Source organism: Micropterus salmoides, unplaced genomic scaffold (genome assembly GCF_014851395.1).
Source record: "Micropterus salmoides isolate LMB-PRFRI ecotype aquatic unplaced genomic scaffold, ASM1485139v1 Ms_hic_scaffold_4, whole genome shotgun sequence".
Classification (NCBI taxonomy): domain Eukaryota; kingdom Metazoa; phylum Chordata; class Actinopteri; order Centrarchiformes; family Centrarchidae; genus Micropterus; species Micropterus salmoides.
This window is the reverse complement of record NW_024043372.1, coordinates 7,071,494-7,094,214: the sequence shown is the minus strand read 5'-3', so window position 1 is coordinate 7,094,214 and position 22,721 is coordinate 7,071,494.

Genomic DNA, 22,721 nt, shown 5'->3' with positions numbered 1-22,721 from the left:
TTGCAATATGAGGCGATTTGGCGTTTTCTAAATAAGTGCCTGCCTCGCACAACTCTGTTTCCGTTCCCAATTTAACTCTTCTAATTACATGCCTTTGGAATTTGAATTACGCAGCCGCTGCATGGTGTGTGCTTTTGGAAACAACGCTGGGTAACATTGTTGGTTTGGGGGCCAGAGAGAGTGCAGAAAATGTAGGCTGGTTCTGGCTGAGAGTGAGAAACCAGTGTGGTTTACCTCTATCTCCCCTCATGCAGGGGTCTGTCTTTCTCTGCCTCACTGTGTTGTTTTCTTCAGGGGATTTGGAGGTCTCTAACTCTGCCATCCAAATCCATTGTGCAAGCTATCTGCTCTCCTCCAATCCTCCTATATCTCCTCTCCTCCTCACCTTTTCCTGAGTCCCCACTCTTAATTTTTCCTCAGTTTCCCTCCTCTTCTCTCTTTTTTCTCTCATCCCCAGATCTCATATCTGCTTATATTCTCTCATTGTCTGTCTAATTCTGTTTGTACTATTCTTCTGCTCTCCTTTATTGTTCCTCTCTTAGCTGATCAAATCTATCCCCAAGCTTCTCTGTTCTTCTCTCATCCTTTTCCCCTCCTGGTTTTTGCCTCATTTATTCTTCCCTCTTCTTCACTCTAATTCTCCTTTTTTTTCAACATGCTACCTCTAACTCTCTAACTTTTTCCTTATCCTTGCCTCATTGCTTACCTGATCTAATCTCCTCTTACTCTCCACATTTTCCTCTTTTCCTCTCCTCCTGTAATGATCTTCTCCTCTTTTTTCCATCTTATCTCTACCATCTTCTTTCCCCTGTACTGTCCTTGTCCAATCTCATCCCTCTATCCCACCTCCTTCTTCATCCCCCTCCCATCCCTTGTTCCTACTTTCCCAACCAATTCTCCTTATCATCTCCTCCAGAATCCGGCTGAGCTATTCCCTCCGTCTTCACAACCCACTGCTGATACCAGCCAGTCATTTTACGTTTCATTGCCACCTTATTTAGAGCACATTTAACAATTTCATGCCGAAGAGATTCTCATACACTGGGAGGCAATAAGTCTCCCTGTTGTTGGACTCTAAATATTTATTTTTATGAGTTTATTAAAACATGAAACGAAAGGCAAGCTGGAAGCTTGTTTTTGCTTTGTTTTCTGACGCCTTGAGAGACGTTTGCTTTTTTTTTAAAGAAAATTAGTGTTTTTTTAAATAGGATGGGCCAATTAAAATTAAAAAGAGGGAGCATTAGCTAGTTGAGATGAAGGAGCAGTGCAGAATCAAACATTGTTATCTGTTTATTTCAAGGCCTCATTATAGTTCCAGGCTTGAGTGAGCTTCCTCTGCCCACTCAGTGTATATGTTGAGCTTCTCATAGTGGTTATCCCCAAAGTGCTACCCCAGCAAACACTGCTATACACACACAGAAAGCTCTGCAATGACTCTTGTTGACTGGTCAGGGGAGAGGATGACAATGATAACTACAAAGCCAGGGAGTGTTTATGGAGATGTGCATTTCATTAATGTATGCACACATCCACCAACAAGAGAGAGAAATCTGCAATCAAAGAGGAATGAAGGAAATAAGACAGAAGAGAGGAAGAGATGGTCTCAGGTTTGTGGGTGTTTGTCTGTTTTGAACTGGTGGGCTGCTGCTTCTCTGCTTTCAAAACAGCTTTTTGGGATTAGCTCCTTCCACCTCCTGTGGGAGAAAATCTCTGAGGAGAAAAATGGATGGAGTGGGATGAGAGAAAATGAGTAGACAGAAGAGGAAAGGAGAGAACGAAGGGAGAATGGAAGCAGTTAGAGGACAGATGAGATAAGAAAAGTAAGAGAAGAGGCAACTAAAAAGCGAAGGCAGATGGAGAAGAGGAGAGGTAAACGGGAGAGAAATGTGTTTAAAGGTAAAAACAAAAATCGGGATGAGATGAGGGCAACAAATCAGAGAGAGGGAATGACAGGGAAAGAGGAGAGAAGAAAAAAGAAAAGAAGCAGAGGATAGATAAAAAGTAAAGACAAGAGGAAGAAAAAAATGAGAAAAGATGAACAAAGAGGGAGAGATGGAACAAATGAGAGGAAAGTTTAAGATTAGAGGAACAAAATTAGAGGAGAAAAGATAGAGCAACTGAGAGGAGAGAAGAGAAAACAAATGATTTATGAAAAGGTGTAGGTAATGATTGGGTGGAAAAGGCACATCAAAAGAGCCCTTTCTGGAGACAAAGGGAGATGAAAACAGGAGATTATGAAGGATTTAGGTAAAGGTGGTGAGAAAAGAAAGAGGGGAGAGCAGTGAAGAAAGAAGGAGAGATTAGGGGAGTAGAGAGTAACTATTTTTCCTTCCCTCTCATATTCTCAGTATACCTGTTTCCAGTGGCGGCTGGCCAATAGAGGGCGTTAGGGCGCCGCCCTCCCTGGTGGTGGAAAGTGTTTTGTTTTCTTTTAAAATAAACATTTTTGAAATAAACAGTAATTACTTTTTTTAAGCATATGTGTGTTTAAAATGCACAATAATGTGTAATATATAAAATATAGGCTAAATAATTATGGAAATTAGCTTCCTGCTCTTCCACTGATCTCTTCTGGGGCACTAGAAATATTTCCCAGGCAGTACAGCAGCACAGCCAATAGCTGACACAAGATATGCCCATAGCAACATAAATTAAAGCAATCAGCGTCCTTGAATCTGATGCCTGAAGGGCGAAATTTTTTTTGCCCTAAGCAGAGTCAGTCGGTGGTAGAGGGACACGTGACATTGTTGACAATGATGAATGCGGAACTGAAGACACAGGCTTTCAGCCTTGGCTAGCTGGATGCAATCATGTAAATGCCGTATTTTGCTTCCCATGCTTGCTTTTTAAAACGGCGGGGACGGATACAACATGGACTGTTACAGGAGTAAACCACACGATACATTGATCTGAGAAGATTAAGAATCATTAGTGTACGAGGGTACATATGGATAATATGGTGAAGCTATGCCATGCTAGGCAGAGTTAACATCGCTACACAGCTGGACGAAGGCTACAGGATTGGGGTGAGGAAACCCAACAAAGGGGTGGATAAGAACATTTTATCAAAGATTATTGACTGTGTTAAATTCCGCGGGGCCTTTGAGTTGGCCTTTTGACAACCCTGGCGTTTTTCTGTAGATCTTGTTGCCTGTTGGAGGAGCACGTCAAGACAGATACGGTTTTCAAAGGCACCTCAAACACTGTGCAAAACGAACTTTTGGACTGCACATCAGTTCTTAATGATTACATTCTGGAGGAAGTAGAAAATGCTGAATATCTTGCTGTTCAGGCAGATGAGACAACTGACATTTCCACCCACTGCCAGTTGGTGATTGTCCTATGGTACATCGACAAGGAGAACAACAGCTGTTGACTACAGAGGTAAGCTGTATAGTTTATAGGCAGCTCTGAAGTGTTAAGATGTGGATGTTTCCAGTGGTGGACAGTAACTTAAGTAGGCCTACTGTACTGAAGTACAAATTAGAGGTATTTGTGCTTAACTTGAGTATTTCCTTTTCATTCTCCTTTCTATGTTTATGTCCACTGTTTTTCTGACTATTTCACAAAGCAGTGGTATCCTGCAGTTTGTGTTAAATTGTATTGGGACAGTTACTGAAACTGACTGGATATTGCACAGCCGCCACCGTCTGCTTCACTCTGTCCTTCTCCTTCCTTCTTGAACTTTTGACCTTTCACATATCTCTGTCTCTTCTTCCTCCGCTCTGTCTCTTCATAAGTGTCTTCTCCCTCCCTTTAACCCTCAGTATACCAATATTCCTTTGACTCTACTTATTCTTTGTTTTATAATACCTTCAGTTCAGTTTTCATGTGTATAAATGAGTGAATATCTCGTGGATGAATGGTGTGCATCCCTCCAGTAGAGTCCCACAGACTTGGCAAGGAGCACTGAAGCTGTTCAAAATTTCTAAATTGTCCACCACTTTGGTTTACAACTAAATACTTGCAAAATGAATGACATTCCCTTCAGCCTCAGCTGTACTTTGTGTTTAGTGCTAATTAGCAAATGTTACCTTGTGCGCATGCATTGGCATCTGTAGCTACCTGTCAGAGGCTCTATCTTAAACCTGACTTTTATCTAATTTTAATCCACACTTTTAAGTTACACGTTTTAGATCCTTTTCATTTAAGTTATGTTTTTATGTGGGTTAAGGATTTCAGTCATCCAACATGGATCTTAAGCTAGATGACTGTACAAACTGCATCGACGCTACTGATCACAATAATGCTCCGGTGGCTATGCTAGACGAGACAACTCTGCCCCATGAGGACTGTATACTCCTTAAGAAAGCAAACAAAAACATTGCTGACCTTAAGAAAGACATCCAACGGCTTTAGAGGAACTCTAAGAGACAGACTCCCTCCTGACCAGCTTGATGGATGTGACTTCATTACAAGCCAAACAGATTGCCTCTCTTAGCACTACCGCTAACATCCAGGACACCGTGCTGTGGGACCCCTCTCCCCTTCCCCAGCTTTCCTCCTGCTCTACACCGAAGCACCAGTCAACCAGGGCTAAAGTGGTGGTCTGTGGTTACATCGGTCTCTCCAACCTCCTAACGACACTCCGGTCCACCCAGCGGCTGCACCTGTGGCTCCATGACTCCCTGACACTAATCCAACACAACACTTGGCAGCTCAGACACCCCATCCTCAGTTAGCACACTGTGTGGAAGCAGTTCTATCTCACACAGGCTCCACCCTCTACTAGACTCTATCCACCAATCACACACTTGCCCACTGAAATTTTTATTGTGCACGTAGCTGACCAATAGCACGTCGCTGCTATCTATACGATGCGTGCGTGACGTATAGATAGAAGTGTCCCTACTGCATCAGCTTCCTTTTTTCTTCAGAATCTGGCGAACTGCTCACTGAATTCACCACCTCTATGGATGAAGTCACCACCTCTATAAATTCACATATGCACCCGGGTGAGCAGACCCATGTCTTGCCTGGACAAGTCCAGGCTAACCCCACTAGCCTTCCTGCGGCTGGGGACGGGAGGGACTGGCTAAGTGACCGGTTATGGAGGGAGGGAGGCCGTATCCCCCTGTCTTGTGTTCAAGAAGCCATTGTTTTACATGTGCTGCTTGTGTACACTATGGTACGGCTTTTGAGAATGTGGAAGCCATTTTTTGAGTAAAACATGTTTACATTATTGTATGCTTACATTCCTCAAAGAGCTAACTCCTCATTAAAACACATTAAATTATTATTAATTCCCCACCACCAACCCCATCCCATCGAGCTAGCTGTGTCCGTTGCGTCCTGGCATGTTCACTAACACTAAGCAAATGGGTTGCCCTGTGTCACGGCCTGGCTCAAAAACCCTGACATAAATAATCACACAGCAACAACATGCTGCAGCAACAATACCATTACTTTACAACTTAACAACTTAAACATTTGCTTAACATAATTACTCAAAATAAGGCAGTGTAGTATGGTAATCAGTAAATCAATAGTGTCCGCATGTTTGCACAAATGAAATGATGAGTGCAATGTAATGTCAATAAAGAAAGCAAAATAATGAGGAGTGAGGAGTAAAGGGAACTGCGTTTCCCTCCTCTCTATCTCCCAAAGTGCAACAGGTAGGACCTACTTTATATATGAAGAACTCCGGGCCCCAGGTGGCTCCAACACGATGACAACAACGACCCCGCCTACTGACAACTACAACAGAACACACATGAACACTCAGCAACCTAATAGAGACAAGGATGTCCCGGGGATGTCACACCCTGTGGTCCAGGGTACAGGGACGCGGGGGGATTTATTCTTATGTGTTTTATTGCCTTTGCACTTGTTAAAGCAGTTTGTAACTTGTTTTTGAAAAGTGCTCTGTAAATAAAGATTAATATTAAAAATAAATATTATTATAAACTAAGATGGTGAACAGGGTAAACATTATATCTGTTTAACATTTGCGTTGTCATTGTGAGCGTGTTAGCATAAAATAAAATTATGCAAATGATTGATGATGAATGATTCATATTCAAAAGTGAGGTGCAAAGGTCAGCTGAAAATTGATCTTCAAACATTGTATCTTGAATGCATAAAGTTTAACAAAGCTTTTAGTAAAGTAACAACCTTTTTCACTGCAGCTACAGATGAAGCTAACATTACTAAACAGCAACAAGCCTGGTGTTAGCATTGCTAAAACTAGCAAAGAGGAACACTAGCCCAGGTTGTTAAAGTGATGCTGCTACTACATGCGTCCATTACTATTCTGATAACACACTCACTCTAACTGAGTTAAGAGGAAAGAGAGGGACAATAGAAAGTCAGAGACAATGAGAAAAGATTACAATTTTTAACAGTATATTATGTTGTTTATGTCTCCATAATTAACCTCTTATTGTCTTGCGTGTTATCTTCTCACTTTAGTAACGCAAGACAGAAGACCGTAAACAACTTTGACAGTTTGGGCGGCAGCAAGAGGCTCCAGTACAGAGGTTATACCTGCCGGTTTAACGTAGGTAAATAATGACAACCAATGACATATTTCATGTGAATGGACAATAAAGTACAATCTTATTGTGCAGATATCATATTGTTTATGAAAATAAGATTTTATAGATATTTGCATTTGTTGAACTCAATATGTTTTGTTTTGTTTTTTTACATGTGCAATTACAGATAAACACTGTTGAAAAGAAGAAAAGATAAGATAAAGAAGATAAATATGGATTGAAAAGGGGGAGAATAAGGAATGTGCAGGACTTAATGACTCTGTTTGCCTTAGGCCCCAAAATGACTAAATTGACCCTTGCATATTATAATTGGAACGGAGCAGATGCTCTTGGCCAGTTGTCATAGCTGTTAAGGTATCTACCTTTACAATGACCCTCAGCACACTTAACAAGATACATTGAAATGTACTTTCCATCACACTCTTGATTCAAATAGAGCCCTGTCTGTATAGCCACACACACACACACACACACACAAAAAAAATGTCTTTCTCTCCTTTATCAGTTCTGTTTATGTCCTGTTTTTGTGTGGTAATACGATACATCAGGCTGTTGTGTCAGATGAGAGGTGACAGCTGACATGAATAAGTTGATATGACACAAAGGCAACAGTAGTTTCTGAAAGAGACAGATACTACTTCGCCCCACTTCCCTCCTCTCCTCTCTTTCCCCCTCTCATATCTGACCCAGTTGGAACTGATGTGTTAGGGCTTCACAACAACGAAAACCAAAGTGGGAATAGGAGGAGAACGTAGAGGTGGGGGAGCTCAGTGTATCAAAGTTGGGAACAAGGATGTGTAGGTGGGGGGCACTGCACTAATCAAAAGCCTAATCATGCAATCTCTTGCTGTAGATTTTGATCTTTAATTCTGGGTCTTCTTTCTGTGTAATTCTTATTTTCTTTTCATAACCAAAAAGAAACACCTCCGGCTGGATGCTGTCTGGATTTTTTTGTATCTGCGTTGTCCTTGTTTGCAATCTGTTTTGATAAAGATAAAAGCAGGGAGAGAATTTGAGAAGAAACTATTGAAAAGTAAACTCATATTAATCATGTCTGCACTATGAATCTCTTTCTGTCCATTTTTTCACTTATATATATAATCAGAATTGTCAAGTCTTGCCTATAGTCGACTGAGAGTGGAATCATGTGTGTTTGTGTGGCGCCGATTGCGAGCGGGGGGAGGGGGGGTTACACGCGGAGAATCTGCAGAGCTGCAGTCTCTTTTTATTAGTCAGTGTAACTTTTCTAGCTAAACATTTCTAGCTAAACTGAGGCTTGTTGTTGACCATTTTCTCTCTAATCGCCATTCGTCATTCACCGGTCTACAAGCATGTTGCGGTTCCTTGTGGGTCTATTTCAAGTACTATTTAAAAACAATGTCATATTCTTTGTGTTGTTCATCAATGGTGATAAATGATCTGAACGTCCCACGAGGTGCGGACAAGTCAGCACAACACCGGTGAAGCTGGGGCTCCGTCTCTTCAGCAAGATACAACTGTTCCTCTTCTGCCACTATATACACACACACACACACACACACACACACACACACACACACACACACACACACACACACACACACACACACACACACACACACACACGCTACGCCTACACATAAGCACTGTCGCCCCCCTTCCTTAAGGGTTAGGATTACAATTTTGGATGTTTTCACGCATTTTAAAAACATTTATAAAGAGGTATTATCATTGTTGTGCTTTTTGGCTTTTTCCATCTCCTTTATAGCATTATATACCTTTTTTGTGCATGTAAGAGGTTTGCAAACCTATGGACATTTCTACATGCAGATACAAGATGAATAATGGCAGGCTGTGCAGTCTATTGGCGAGAGAACCTCCAGGAAGTCTGTGCTCCAGTTGGTGAGTGAAATTCCTGTATTTTTTTTATGTGTTAATATTTAACAGGTATCTGCTCATTACACTAATTAGCTAGATACAAGCAGCCCCAAGCTGCTAACGATGCTAAGTTAACAGGAGATAGATATCCAACGAAGGTTAAAATCAAGGGCAACTGGACTTGGTTGAAGATACTGGAAGACGTTTCGTCCCTCATCCGAAGGACTTCTTCAGTTCTGAACTGAAGAAGTCCTTCGGATGACTGAGAATCTTCATAGACAACGGGAGATAGAGTGTTCTAACCTCAGCATTTAATGAGTCAAAGACAAGACAGCAAGAAGAGAGAAGCCAAAATGTATTAGGTTAACCTTAGTGTTAGACATTAGGGTGATAATGCTTTAAAGAAAAGCTATCTTTGTGAAGTTGGAAAGGCTCTGCTCTCAGTTAACATTAGCTGACGTTATGTTAACTGTAAACCTTACAAACGGGCAATGTGAGATTTAGCTACGTCCTGTAACGGAGTCAGTGTTAGATACTAGTCAGATACTATTATAAGTAGCTGCACCTGAACCCGATGGACACAAAGGGTTTAAAGGCAGAGAGTCGAGGGGGGAGCGGCTGCGGAGTCCTGCCTGAAACTGTTATACCTGCTCACCGAGGAGAGCCGTGCACCTCCGATTGTAACGTTACTGTTTAAAAACGATATACTATTCTTTGTGGGTTTCATCAGTGCCGATGATTGAAGTACATATTGGACGTTTTGAGTCATCAATAAGTTATTACACTTAAGAGATGTAGCATTCCTTGAGGTGATAACTGCATCAGCGACATTTCTGATAAGGAGCTTAAGAAGTGGATGCATTAATCGGCAGAACGGATGTTGTAGGCTACCTGCAGAGATTTTCATCCAACTTTTTTGTCAGCATACAATGCTGACAAAAACGCTCTTATGCCTGCAGACAGGTAGCTGGGCTGTAACTAGGGCGATGGTTTAGTTAGGGTGAGAAATTAGGTGTGTGAGAGCCGCCTCTGAGTTTGTATGGTGGGTTAGAATTTACCTAAAAAGGTAGTACAGTTCAATAAGAAATATAAATTAGGTTCCTTATAATAAACGTTCAATAAGATCTGACTTGAGTAGTCAGCATGTGTCTAGCAGCATGGATTATTATTGCACAGTGTTCAGCAGCAAACCGTATATTGCACATATTAGTAAACAGTGTATTTCACATTGCCACACTAATTACTGTCACACACCAGAGAGGTTTTCATGCTGAGGCGATCTCAGAGTTCAGTAGCTTTATGGCACTTTGGAAGAAGCTGCTTAACTGTCTACCCAATGTTGTCTTTACAGGTGCCAGAGGAGCTGATTGCAGAACCCTCCAGATGTGATTTGCTGTGTCCAGCTCTACAGGAGAGAACAGCTCCAGCTTCCAGCTCTTCAGCTCCTGCTTTTCTTTTTACTCACAACACCTGAACACTACTGATGTGAAATTATGACACTGGGTTCTTATCAACAGATTCTATCATTATAATAACTCAACACATTTCAAGTCATACAAAACTACTTTTACATTTGTAACCTTTTTAATATTTATGTTGCAAGACAAGAGTTTAATTTGTTAAACTATTGCTTGTGTAATAGGAATACTTTGTTATAAAATTTATCAGACTAATTATACATATAATAAAATCACATTCTTCATTCATCATCAGTTTCCCTGTGTGATCTAAACTCAACAATATATTATAATTAACAGCTGTAAATGAAAATATTAAGATGATATTTATAGTTAACATTTTATATTAACATCTACTAACATCATATGTTAGTAGAAAGTAAAAATGAAAGGTTGATGTTATATACGGTTTTATTTTAACATTTCTTTTAGAGACAAATGTGATATTGACTGAGAAGTTACTCTGTTGTGAATTATCTGCACACTGAATAGTTTTGACGCCCTGTACGAGGTGTCATTTATTGCAACCTTTTAGAAGGTCTTGTGTGGTTTACATTGTATAGATGCACCTATTATGTGCATTCTAAGACATCAGAGTTTGCAACATCACAATAAATACCACCTAGTGGGATTCATAATTAATCTGTGCAGACCATTCTTTGTTTCAGCACTTACCCACAGGATGGTTTGGATGTGTGCACATTCTTCTGTGTTTAAACTAGATCAGAGCAGCAAACAAGGCACTCTTCAGAAACTCTGTTACTGGGTGTAAGGCTCCTTACAGAAATACACTGCATAATTACTTTTCAACATTTCATGTGAAACATGATGGGAGTATTTTTACTTTTCAACTTATACTAAACTGATGTTCTTTAGCAAGAGTTCAGCTTTAATGTTTCATGTTTTATCTGTGGTATACAATTAGCTTTTCAGTAAGTAGTAAAGACAGGGAGTGCTAATATTAATTTATTAAAATGTGAACTATAAACTGTATCTTTTTTTAAATGGACCTATAATACAAATATAGACAATATTTAAAACTCAAAGTAAACAGAAGGTGAGAAGGCCTTTCCTCTTCAGTCAGCAGCACAATGATGAGGCTTCCCAGGTCTCTGCAGCTCTCTGGCACCAGTTGGGACATCTGATCCACAGTGTGACTCTGGGAGGAGAATGTGTGATAAATGTTTCAGGTGATGAAAAATATAAAGTAAACAATACAGATGAGTCTTAAAAAATCTGAATATTGTGGAGACATAATTTAATTCAAAAAGTGAATCTTTGATATATTCTAGATTGATTACACCTTTTTGTTTTCATCTTGATGATTACGGTTTACAACTCATGGAAATAAAAACTCCAGTATCTCAAAATGTATAACAATTTTAGAATAAATACGTTTCTGTATTATAAATGATCACCTGTCTGCCTCTCTAATCAGCTAATTAACTTAAAACACCTGCAAAGGTTTCTGAAGCCTGTAATCTCTCTGTCTGGTTCTGGTGCTCACAATGAACTTTTCCACGGTATTCTAAAATTTTTTAGATGCTCCTTTAAAAAATGCCTCAGTGTTTTAATGTTGACAGCACTATTATAAGGGAGACCGTCTTTAAAACAATTTAAGACAATTTGCTGTCAAATGTCCAGTAGCCAAGACTAGTAACATTATTTTAGACTCAAAGTTTAAGCTTTGAGTAGCAGACATGGAGGCATCAAAACCTCAACAAGAATCCATCCATCCATCGTCAACCGCTTATCCTGCATACAGGGTCGCAGGGGGCTGGAGCCAATCCCAGCTGACATTGGGCGAAAGGCGGGGTACACTCTGGACAGGTCGCCAGTCCATCGCAGGGCCACACATAGACAAACAACCACTCACACTCTCATCCACACTTAAGGACAATTTCAAAGAAACCAATTAACCTAACCTGCATGTCTTTGGATGGTGGGAGGAAGCCGAAGCACCTGGAAACTCCACACAAAAAGGCCGGGGCAACCAGGGTTTGAACCCAGAACCTTCTTGCGGTGAGGCAACAGTGCTAACCACTGAACCACCCCTCGCCAAGAATCTTGTGACAAATGTAAAAAGTACCTTTCTCTCTCAGGTGTCCTATTTCAGACAATAATCCCACACAGCCCTGCCGACAGCAGCAAAGTTACTCAAAATAGTGTGTGGGGAATAAATTAACGTTAACGTGACTACAGTTATGTAAAAGAGAATAATTTGCTTCAAATTGTTCGTTTGAGATGTAACGTTAAGTAAACGTTAATGTAATTAATAACTCATTCATAGTTAACTGTTAACTTCCTAACAATCTAACATTAGTGTTGCAAAACACATTACTACATTTATAACAGATATGCGACTTATTTTAATATTTTCCGGTGTCTTACCCTGACTGTGAGCTGATAACAACACGGCCACAGGTTCCAACCTCCACCATATAGCACCAGGGCTGCAGAAGCTACCTCTGCTAACGCAGTGTAGAATATAGCATTAGCTCCTTAGCTTGAGCTAACTCGGTCACGTCAAGCTAGGCGGGAGTGGTTTCAGCAACACGTCACCTCGGCTCCACCCACGACCCGCCTCTTTGCCCATTTTTGATTTATCTGGGAGTGATGCACTGTGACACGCTGCCAAGATGGCACCGGCCAGCTCCGCCAATTTTGAGCTTCAAAACAGCTCTTCAGAAACCAACGGGTGACGTCACGGACGCTACGTCCATTTTTATATACAGTCTATGGTTAAAACTTTATGGATGAAAGATAGTTTTGTTACAGATTAATAACTCACCACTCTGAAACTCTTGCTCCAGTCTATGTTGCCAAGCTGGTTGCAACATGTACAGCTGAAACGAAGCCCTGTTTACCAGCTTCTTATTGGCACGCCCCTCTCTGCTTCTGATTGGGTAGTAGTCCTTAACTAGGAACTGCACATCTGCAACTCCCAACATAGAACATTTAGAGACAAGATGTATCACTCCATAGCTAAAACGAAGCGTTCAACAGACAGGGTGAAAAGAGGAGCTGCAGCAATGCGCAGTATGAAAACAAAAATGGTGTGGAAATTAAACCATGTAAATCCGTTCTGGTACAACAAAGCTTCGACTGTGAGATTGACAATTGAATCAGGCTCCGCCCATCAAAGCATCGAATCTTCGACTATGTGGGGTCAGCCCTAGACTCCATGTATATATAATTTTTCTTGTAAGCTGTTTGAATAGAAACAAATGTTGCCAACGCATTATAGTGAAACTCCTCTCTTGCTCTTCTCCCAATATCTTTCTCTCTCTAAATGAGGCCATCACAGTACATACGAATAACAGTTGCTGTAATATAAATAATATTAAAGCAAACTGGTATGAAGATCACCATCCAGTCCCACAACTTTAAATACACTTTTTGCATGAAGTTTAAATGTATCCATATATATGTTGTTGTAGTGTTAGTGTCGGAAAAGGTTTGAAATAAAGAAAGTGTGAAACGTTTTTTAAAAAAGGTGGGACATAAAGTATGTATAGAAATACATTATTACTTTACATTATTAAATACATTACTATTACTTTGGTGTGAGAGATCCAAGTTCAATCCCCCACCATTGTGACCCTGAGCAAGACACTTAACCCTTAGTTGCTCCAGAGGCGTGCGACCTCTGACATGTATAGCAATTGTAAGTCGCTTTGGATAAAAGCGTCAGCTAAATGAATAAATGTAATGTAATGTAAATGTATTATTATTATTACAATTCAACAATAATAATAATCAACAATAACAATAAGAGGAATGTGAGAAAAGATAGTTTTGCAGCTGTTTTTGCAGTGACAGTATATGAACTTTAGATATGTTCCATTGAGATAATCACAAATTGGCACAAATACATCAAAAATTTCTTATTACAAATTGCAAATACTTGCTCATCAAGTGTATCAAAATAAAATACTATTTATATTATCACTATTCATGTCTGTGAAGATTCACAGTCATCCAGGTCATAGTTATCCAAGGAAGATTCAAATCAAGGGCAAATGGACTGGAATATACTTGAAGACATTTCTCCTCTTATCCAAGAGGCAGTCAGTTCTAACTGACTGGCAGGGAATCCCTGCTCTTTAACCTCTGTGGGGTTTTCTTTATCAAGGTGATGGATACCGCTTCGTTAGTGCCTTGGCTGCAAAGACAGTCATTATGGTCGTTAGAGTCACCTGAGGCCAAGTGTGAATGGCCGTCATTGGCATTGTCACAATGCCACATGTGACCGACAGGAAATGCCATTGATTCACTTGCATTTAGCCAAAGACTGTGATTAGGCTAACTGTTTTAAATTCCCCCCTACAGTTTAGATCTGGGAATAAAAGTTTATCTTATTTTAGAATAAAATGACATATTTAATAACGTATTTTAAGTATTTCAAGCTCTTAAAGTATTATATTAGAAACTCCTTATTTTTCTTCTGCTCAGCAAAATACAAATAGCAAAAAAAAAAAAAAAGTAATTAAATATGTATTTTAAATACATGCAATTGAAATAAAGCCCATCTCTACAGCAAAACAGCAAAATAACAGATCCAAATCAGCTCAAAATTCAAAATACCATATAAAATGACAAAATCACTGAAAATCATAGTGTATAGACTTAAAGGATAGTTCTGGTTTATCACAACATGGGTCTAATTTTTGTAGTATTGCCATCATTTCTACTAGTTTTTATAACATTGCACTCATGAAAGCCAAGGAACTCTGGCTGGGAGACAAACAAAGAATCAGAAAAAATTTATGGTATCCAAAGTAAAGAACACATATTCAATAGATTAATGTATAGCTACAAATAACATGTAACATTTTATGACCTTGATATAAAACATGATACATAATTAAAAACACCAATAGTGGTCCTGAAAGTCAGTTTGATATATGAAGTCAAACATCCTTATCCACAATCAGCATCTTGTAACATCACTGCATCTTTATGCCAAGCAGATGTCTTCCTCCTCCAAGCCTCTGCACAAATGCATTGCTATATTTACCGAAGCCAATAGGGGGCGGCATTGTTACACTGAGATGTGGCTATCCTCCGCTGACATTGGCTGAGTGTTGCTGCTGATAGCTGCTGGATGGCACGCAGTTAGCTGCAGCTCATACTGTTAAGGGAATACACAAGTCCAGCCCAGTTCATTTAGTCACCAACTGGTTTAAACTGGACTGGACGAAGAGGAAGTGTGGGAGAAAGGAATCAACAGAGATGGATTGGAAGACTGATGGGGAAGAAAGTGAGGGTAGGACAGGATAAAAAAGTGATTGCAAGGAAGAGGAGAGGACCAATGGTGACGTGGGGATGGTGGGAGGGAGAGGAATGTAGTTACATTGAGGGAAACATATACATTTGAGAGAGAAAGATAAGGAGTTAGATAAAGTTTAAAGATAGAAGTAGAAAGAGAAGATGGATTAAGGGAGAGAGAGAGCAAAGGCAAATAAAGAAATGCAAAAACATGGACAGAGATGAATTAAGGAATGAATGAATGAGAGAAAAGGAAAGGATTATATATCGGGGAGAGAAAGATGATAGGGTGAACTTTTCCTCCTAGTTTGTTTTCCCTTTTTTTCTTAACCCAACCCTCCACACACTCACTCCATTCCCTCTTTTACTTTTTTTCATCCTCCCTTCTCACATTATTTCCTTACTTCCTTCTTCCTTTTATCTCCTTCCCTCCTCCTTTTAATTTCCTCCTCTACTTTCCTCTTCTCTTCTCTCCTTCTTGTCATCCTTTTCCTTCCCTTCTCCCTTTACTCTTCTTCTTCCCTCCTATCATCCTCTCTCTCTCTGGAAACGTTGGAGGTAGACAGTAATGAGTGTTGTGACAGATTGCAGCAAGTTATCTGCTTCATAACTCTGCTTACAAGAGACATCTCACCATGTCCCCTTCATCTGGATAGAGGGATAAAGAAGGGGAGAGAGAAGGGGAGGAAGAGAAGGAAAGCTTACCTTCCCCCCCTGTTTTTTCTATTTTTTATTGTCAACATTTTCCTCCATCTTTTTCTATCTATCAAAGTTTCTCCATGTCTTTCTTTTCACCTTGCTCTGTAAACCCCTTTGCCATATGTCTCCTAACATCTCTTTTCACCTCCCTCTCTTCCTCTTTTGCTTCCATCATTTTTCATTCCCACTGAACCTTTATTTCATTCCTCTGTCTGTTTCTGCCTGTATTTTTCAGCATTTCCCCTGCTCTGCCTCCGTATCTTTACTCCTATATGTGAGTTATCATCCCTGTTTTTTTTAGGTCTTTTCACATCTTTTGCTCTCATTTGCTCTTCTGTCCATCCATCTTATCTGCTTCCTCTCGGTCCTCTTCTTTGTATGTCTCTCATCTAAATAGCAATGTTTTTTTCTCTTTGCTGAACTTTCTCTCCCTTTGTCTTTCCTTCCTCCTATCCTCATTTTTAACCATTCCCTGCCTTTTAGAGGGATGAAAAGCTCTGTCACTGCTCCTTTTCCCTACCTCTAGTTGCTGTCCTGGAGGGAAACCAGACGGATGTCAACCCGGTCACCCAGAGTTAAATAAAGCATTGACACCAGGCTTCTCCCGCTGTATCCACACAACAATAACAGACAACAAGAAGGGTATGAGGGAGAGATGATGAGGAGGGGGAGGACAGTGGGGTAAGATACAATATTATTGAAGGAGGACAGAGTCTTCCTTCAATAAGTCCGCCTTGTGCCAGGGACAACTGGTCTGCTTGCGCACTTATATCTCTAAACCATAATAATAATATACATAACATATGTCACCAGGGTTAGTTATGTAAATATGGAATAAACCAAAATGAATACATGAACTATTCATGTGTTTTTCATGCTTTTATGCAAATCAGAATGACTGATGTGGATTTTGTCTCTGTTAAAATTAGACACTTTATAGACTTGATCCTATGTGAGTTGGAAATATTGAATGATGATCTTCAGATGGTGGTTTTTTTCACCTCCCAAGGGAATTTATGAAGCATTTCAGGAAATAACTTCTTAGTTCTGTGCAGATACGCTTTTAGAATGTATGTTACTGTTGCAAAAAATATTCATATGTTTTTGAACAGCCACAGATATGGTTAAGGTTTGGTTAAGTTTATCAAACAATTAGGTATAAGGCAGGTTAGGGTGTGTTTGTGGTTATAGACACAAATGTTGACTATTGGTAGGAGACAGGATGCCAACAATGCAGTGTGCTGTCTAAATCTGGCTCTGTACAACCATACACCCTGACATCCAAGTTTCTGTGGTGCTATAACAACATTATGCATTTTCCCTCAAATGGCGGCCTTTAGACAGGCTTTTATTAAGATTGTGCCTGCTTCTAAGTCAATGCAAGCTCAAAACTTCCTCCAGGTTTGCCTGTTGTCATGATAAATTCAGTACTATATCATGTACATTTACATAGAACTAATTCCATCAGAACAGACATGTCATACTTTCCATTCTGCTGCTCTCAGTTTCTCTTCTATAGCAGACATGAGGTTTTCATTCATCACTTGCTTCCAGTTCTTCCACTTTTCCATTTTTCCCAGCAGATGTGAAACACCTCTCAATGAAACTCATCACTTTCTGCATGTTTTTTCTCATAGAAATTGCTCCAGCCATTCTGTTAATGTTAGTCTTTTTTACTGATTAACTAATTTTACAGCTTAACATCGGTCAGGAAAAACAAAAAAATAGAATACATTTTAGTTAAAAAGAGAGGCTCAGCAAAGTGATGAGTATGGCTCTGTTGTTGTACTGATAGAATTTGTGCTGTGGAAAATTACCATGTTAGAGCCGCTGTTGTTGGCGACACATAATTTCATCCCCTTCAATTTGGGGGTTGAAATTAGTGTATTAGTGATCTGCCTTTATTTGTTTGCCCTGCCCTCAGCCATTACATGGTAGTCAATAAAGATATTTATTATAGGTCCCTTGGCACCATTGTTTAGGTATTTTTTTTGCAACTCCTAAGAAAAAAAATCCCCATTGTGCATCATATTGCCTCAGAATATTATGCATGTTTAAGATTCTCGTCGTCTGCAATAAATATAACAAGTCTAGCGATAGGGATAATTACAATGGAATAAAAGAAAAAAGAAGACGAATAGCACGCACAATACCTCAAGCTAAATTGACGGATCGTCCAGGCTGAAATATGTCACTGTGTACTGCCCACAATCTTTGATTGACAGACGATTTTGGTAAATGAAGTGAGAAAACCACAGCAAAACAGTAATGAGCTCTTAGTAGCACATGTGGAAACCAAGAACACTCATTCCCGCCCCCTCAAAAAAAAAAAAGATCCTGTGGATTACCACTTTAAGGTTTCCAGTGCAGGTTCCAGATTTAGTCACTCTGTGGAGCCGAGCTCATTAAAACATGCCAGTGCTGCTGTCATGTGAGATAATACCTGAAATAAACCTGAGTCTGTGAACCACTTTATTACATGTTACCTGTGGACATGGGAAACACACACACACACCGACACACAATCTAACATTGTCTCTCTCTCTCACACAGTTACGTAATATATTCCCTTTATGAACACTAACACTGCAAAAATGTACAGAACAAAACAGCACACATTTCCTCTCTCATACAGTATATACACACACAAACACAAAACACACATTGTCATGCAGATTCTCACACTCTACCTCTTCTTGTTGCAAACAATCACATATATACACACACACACAAACAATACACACCTAACATCACTCTGTTTGGTAAGGCACCGCACTGTGCAGGGAGCTGTCACTGACCAATCTTATCGGACGATTCGTTGTCATACAAAAGTGTGATTGGTTGACAGATCGACAGACTCATGACAAGCCTTCAAGATATGATGGAGAGAGAAAGAGAGAGAGACAGAAATGAGCAGAGGCAGAGTGAGAGATAGAGGTAACAGTGTTATTAAATTATTAAAATTAAAGAAGGATGGAAAAAAGAGGGAATAACACAATCCTATAGGGAGAAAGAAATAAATAAAGAAGTAATTTAAAGTCAAGAAAAGTGAAAAGAATGGGAAAGGGAAGGAAAGACACAGAAGTTATAAAGAAATTCTGAAGTCCAAATCATCATTTGAGTGAAAGTGCTTTATTTCCTCAGAAACACCTGTCTGTGTTAATTATAGGAGTCGTTAAAATCATAAAGTCATTAAAAATACTCATTTCTGAGTGCATTAAAAAAGTAATTATATCAAATGGATGTTGACAACAGTGGGCAGTTCATTAAGCTCCTCAAATGAATGATCCATAAACATTTAAAATGACACCAGTTACTGTCACCATTATCTTCATACTCACGGTTCTACTTATTCAGAAATCTACAGTTACACACATTGAAATGAGATACGTTATTTGTGTTCATTGGGTGGATGAAAATGAGCAGGACATTTAGTGCTGCCACTCATCCAAAAATGTGTCCCTGAGAAAGAAAAACATTTAACCCCTAGTTCAGAGGCATGCAACCTCTGACATATATATAGCAATTGTGAGTCACTTAATAAATAAAAGATAAAAGTGTCAGCTAAATGAGTAAATGCAATGTAAATGCAATACAGTACAGCTTTATTAATCCACAAAGCCAATTTGTTTTGGGGAATAGGTAAAAAAAGATGACTGGGACTATGTTCAGAAAAAAAGAAGATAAATTGAATATAGCAGATAGGCAATTAATTATTTGACGGTTGGTATATGTTTGAACCAAGTGAACCTGTGAATACTACCCAGCATGACTTTAATTAAAACTTGCAGAGAAGCCAAATTATAACATAAAAATGTATTCAAAATTGTTTTACTCTATTTGGTCTTATCATTTTTTATGCCAACTGAATTACTGGACTGAGTCATGTAAATAATGATGGGATATCTGCCAGACTGCCATAAAATTACTACACTACACACCAGTTAAGGGCAAGTTAAATTGAAAAATCTATGGAAATAAGAAAAAGCCACAAATGAGAGACAAAGACACGTGAGTATGTGAGTGAAGTTAAAAATTAAAGTCAATACATTACAAGTGCAGTGCCGTATAACCAGTTACAGCCAGAAATTCCACTTGGAAACTTGAAGTAGCTTCTTGCAGGTGCTATTTTTTCTGCAAAGCTTGTAGCCATTATACAGCCACCTTAATGATCACTACATGAAACTGTATGCATGGCATCTTGTGTTTGATTAATGTGTCTGGTGGGATGTAAATATCCCCACAAAGTATAAAAACTATTGATGACACCCATACACAAACTCTCTCTCTCTCTCTCTCTCTCTCCTTCACATACTCACACAGAGAGAGAGAGAGAGAGAGAGAGATAGCCACAGGGCATGAGAGGGAGTCTGGTCTGACTAAGCTGTCATAAATTTATCTGATTGAACGATTGGCTGTCACACAGGGCTGTGATTAGCTGACAGGCCATGATGACCTCATTAGACATTACTTCCTGTCCAGAGGGAGGAATCCTTCACAGAATTCAACACATGAATCCCAGTTTGCTCAGTATAGTGCATGCTTACAAGGTGCAATGACGATTTATTTATACCGGGTTGTACAGATTAAGTTGTAGTTCCCTTTATGTTACTCACAAAAACAAATGTTATATACAAAAAAATATATATACACTAGTGGGTGGATAAATAACAAATCATAGAAATAAAACTAATAAAAACTTGACACAAGAACTTCTTACGTTTCCTTAAAAAATTCAGCTGTTTCCGAGATTTCTTTACCAGTGTGGAGATGTGAGATGACGATGTCAGGTTCTCTGTGATGCTGATTCCCAGAAACCTAAAACTGTTCATCTGCTCCATCTCAGCTCAGCTGTGGAACAGAAATCCTGGTCATTGGGTCCCAGCAGATGGCAAATACTGCCATCTGCTGGTTCCCTAGTAAATCACATTAAGCCTGTGGCAAAGAACCTTGGTGTTTGGTTTGATAGTCATTTAAATTTCGAGCAGCACACCACAAAGCTTGTTTAATCATGTTTTTATCAACTTAGAAATATACCAAAATTCAATCTCTGTTAACTTTTAAGGACACCGAGACCATTTTACACGCCTTCATCTCATCACGCCTGGATTATTGCAACAGCCTTTTCACCTGTTTAACCCAAAAATCTATTGTTCCTTTGACCTCATGATTCTCATTTGCTCTGACATGCACTGTGAGCTGTAAGGTCTTATATAGACAGGTGTGTGGCTTTCCTAATCAAGTCCAATCAGTATAATCAAACACAGCTGGACTCAAATGAAGGTGTAGAACCATCTCAAGGATGATCAGAAGAAATAGACAGTACCTGAGTTAAATATGAGTGTCACGGCAAAGGGTCTGAATACTTATGACCATGTGATATTTCAGTTTTTCTTTTTTAATAAATTTGCAAAAATTTCTACATTTCTGTTTTTTTCTGTCAAGATGGGGTGCTGAGTGTACATTGCTGAGAAATAAAATGAACTTTTGATTTTTGGAAAATGGCTGCAATGAAACAAAGAGTGAAAAATTTAAAGGGGTCTGAATACTTTCCGTACCCACGGTATGGATGCATGGTCAAGAAACCATGGTGTCAGGTTGTAATGCACTGGGGAAGCCCCTTGGCGTCATAGTTTAGCGCACTGGGGGAATCTCTGTAGCATCATTTATGAACAGTAACAGCAGGTGTAGAATACAAAGTCAGAGTAAGGAGGTAGCGGTGGATCTTAATCCAAATGTTTTCCTTAACCTAACCAAGTAGTTTTGGTGCCTAAACCTAACAAAACTGTGATGTTTCACAAAGTTTACCACGTGCCATTTCATAATATTAACCCCTAGATGTTGCATATTTGTTAGGGTGTGATGAGATCTCGTGCCACGGAAATAAAACATCATGAGATTTCTCATCAGGTGAAAAGATGTCTTGCGAGACTCACTCAACTGACATTTTCCACATGCTGTCACACCACATATCAATTTTATTATCCAATGAAAAACAAATATATAACAGATTTTTTGGAACGTGTTGCAGGGATCAAATTCAAAGTGAGTGAATACTTGCAAAAAACAATAAAGTTTATCAGTTTGAACATTACATATCTTGTCTTTGTAGTGTATTAAATTGAATATAGGTGGAAATGAATGTATTCTGGTTTTATTTACATTTTACACAACGTCCCAACTTCATTGGAATTGGGGTCTACTAGGACTAGGACTAGGACTACTAGCCAATAGGAAACAGAGTACGGCAGGTCCTGAAAAGCCGATAAACACGACTTTGGTTCAGCTGCATATGTTCCCCTTACCAACTTAGTAACATGGACTGGAGTAAGAGTTTCAGAGTAGTGACTTATTGATTTGTAACAAATGTATCATTCATCCATAAAGTTTTAACTGAGTACTGTCTGTACATCACAATAACAACTTTATGTCCATTGACTGCATGAAGGGTAGTTAATGTTTGGAAGGGAGGGGAGAGGCAGAAAGTGGACCTAATTATTAGTGTCCTAATAATCCACATTTTGTAAATAGCATTGCATTTGTAGGCGTGAGCTTTTGTTTTGTTGTAGTAAATGTCTCTTTGCTTAGTCGGCACTTTTAAGGAGACGGATTCTATTGTGACAATTTCACCATTTTTGTTGCAATAAATTAAATTTCACTTTAATTGAAATTCAGTCTTCAGACCTTGGTTTGGGGACTGGGTAGGGACCTTTTAACTTTTATGTTGCACTCCCACCACCCTAGATTGGGCGTGCGTGCGTGCGTGCGTGCGTGCGTTTGTGTGTGTGTGTTGTCTTTTGATCCATCAGAATTATGATTAGTTGGTGCATGTGGTGCAGGCAAAATGGAGATGTTTGTCAAATTATGGATGGTTGTAGGGGGCAGGGCACTAGAAGTGTGTGTGTGTGTGTGTGTGTGTAATTACTAATGTGGATTCCTG